Below are 2,895 nucleotides of genomic sequence, written 5' to 3'. Positions count from 1 at the left end.
GTTGGATGAGGAGCAAAGGGGGTATTGAGTGCAACAACATGACCTCTGTGACCAGCAGAAAAGAGCAGCTGGGTTGAAGGAATTGTCAATTGGGGCCAGTAGATGGCATAGTGGTTACATCACTGGATTCCCATGTAGTTGACTGGGGTTTGAGTCCTGGACCCAGTGACTTAAAACTCATTACAGGTGCATGTGCATGTGTGCCCAAGATCCCGAAAGGAGAATGGAGATGGTCCTCCCTACCCAGGGGATAATTTCTTGCTTTCTGTCTCTGTCTCAGTCTCATTCTCTCTCTCTCTGTCTCTCTGTCCAGCGAGCACAAGCACCTTACAGCAAAACTCTATCAAAAAAAAAAAAAAAAGAAAGAAAAAGAAAGAAAAGTAGCTGACAAAGAAGGAATTTTCCATGGCAGGAAGTAAAATTAATTATAAAACTCCCCTCAGATGTACCAAAATATCTGAAGAATCTTTAAAATACTTATGTTATGCATAATAATTGAAATATTGGTACAATTATAGGTCAACTCAAGAACTTGAAATGTCTAGATATAGGACGAAATATCATTTATTAAAAATTATTAGGGCCAACTGGTGGCATGGTGGTTCAGGCAGCTAGATCCCACATAGCTGACTGTGTGACAATCCTGGACCTGGAGGCTTGAGAAACACAGTAGACAGGTGTGTGTGCTTGCCCAAATTCTCAAAATGAGGGAGAAATGGAAGAGAGGGGTCAGTGGTGTGACTGCTCTCATGGGGGAGGGAGTTTCTCATTTTCCCTTTTTCTGTCTGTCTCTTTCTGGTGACCACAGGTGTCCACTGGCAATATTCTTGCTAAAATATTACTAAACATGTTTTTTTAAAAATTATTTATTCATATAGAGACTAGAAAAAACACTCCCCCTTCCCCAACAGGGTTTTCAGGCTACAGGTCTCACCCCAGCCTCCAGCCAATAGGGATCACAGGTGGTTCAGGACAAAAGATGAAGCCTTCACCTAAGCTCTCCATTACCAAACAGCTCTTTACTCTTGCCTGTACACCATGGCCGGGTCATGAGTAATAGAAACAGGATATCAGACTAAAGGTCGCCCAAGAGAATTCAGAGCCCTGATATTCACAAAGTGTTTGAAAGTCATTGTTTGTAAGTTGGAGTGTGGATATTTAGGACAAATGTATCCAAAACTCAAAGTCTTCATGACAACAGCTGATACGAAGGTTACTGTGGAAGTCCTGCTCGCCACTGTTTACGAACTCTTTCACAGGTCTTTTCCTCCTACACTATGTAGCTTTCAGATCTGAAGCCATTTTTTAGGCTTGCTTTCAGGTAAGTCGTTGTGATGTGTCATTTTATCTGTCAGTCAAATGTATCTTTATGAGACTTGACAGTGGGGAACAGCAAAGCGAGATGATTATTGACTGTAGAAGACCTATCTGCTAGCAAGCGTAGTGACAATGCACCTGTTTGGGGAGATACAGCAAAAGCAGGAGTCTTCAGTCTTTTACCTACTGTTTTCAGTGACAAGTGCAAATACAATGTTTCCAGCAGAACTGAGTCTGCCTATGGCTGTCCATGAACTTTTCCTGATATTTTTCTTTATCTATATAGCTTTTGAGTATGTAAGAAGCCAGCCTATTTCTTACCATTATGTAACAAAATTATTATCCTTCAAGAATCCTCAGCTGCCAGAACACTAACAGTGGGTTCTATTATCTACAACTAAGTATCCTAGAGGAATAAGCATAAATGAAGATGTACTATAATGAACCACAGTGTAATTGGCTTGCAGGGGTTTTTGAAATAGCAAATGAGTGTGATGCTCTGAATGCCAACAATCGTTATCATACCAAAATGCCACTTAGTACATTTCTTCCATGTTCCCTGAGTTACATCCTCCATTAAACAGAGTCAAAGCCAAAGATCATCTGACATAAATGAAGAAGAAAAAAAATTACCTGAACTTCTGTAACAGGCTACAGTCTTTTTGTATCAAAGTTTCAGAGATTTTTCATTACCTTGAAATTAAAATGGAAAACAGAAGTGAATTTCTCGGGAACGAGCAGTTATCGTAATGGCTATGTCGCTGGACTCCCACGTAGTCGACCGCGGTTCGCGTCCCAGACCCGGTGGCTTAAAACTCACGCCGGGTACGTGTGCGTGCGTGCCCAAGATCCCGAGAGGAGAATGGAGGAGAAGGGATTGCGGTGTGACCATCCCCCCTGGGGGGTGATTTCTCGCTTTCTATCTCTATGTCTCTCTCTGTCTGTCTGGTGAGCGCACGCACCCTATAGCGAAAACCTCTCCAAAAAAAAAAGTGGGTTTCTCATGTCCCAGGCTTTCTGTCAATAAAAATGAGTTGGAAGAGTAAAAGAAAGGTGATTTTTAAAAGGACTATTAAATGTTTAAGTATAGGGGACCCAGTGACAATTTCCGTAAGTCATAAATTTTAAGCTTTGATTGCAGAACAGGGAAAGTTGGTCATAGAAGACCTTTCAACTAAGAATATTTTGGCCTGGCCTGTTGTGAAGCAGTTAAGTGCTGTACATAGGGAACTGGATTCCAAATGGTTCACCACAGTTTCAATCCTGGTCCCATGGATTGAAAACCGTGTCAGACGTGTGTGTGTGTGTGTGTGTGTGTATGTGTGTAAGAGAGAGAGGGAGATCAAAATCCTCATGGGATGAAGAAATGGAAGGAAAAGGAATTCTTTTTTTTTTAAGATTTATTTTATTTATCATTATTATTATTATTTATATTTGAATAGAGAGAGAGATAGAGAAGGAAAGTGAGAAAGCAAACCACCAGGTCTGGGACTCAAATCGTAGTCAGCCCTGTGGGAGACCTAGGACCCCAATCACCACACCACCTGCTGGCCCCAAGGCAAAAGGATTTCAGTGTGA

This window comes from Tupaia chinensis, unplaced genomic scaffold, assembly GCF_000334495.1.
Source record: "Tupaia chinensis unplaced genomic scaffold, TupChi_1.0 Scaffold000405_1, whole genome shotgun sequence".
In the NCBI taxonomy this organism is placed as follows: Eukaryota; Metazoa; Chordata; class Mammalia; order Scandentia; family Tupaiidae; genus Tupaia; species Tupaia belangeri.
This window is presented reverse-complemented; position numbering follows the sequence as displayed.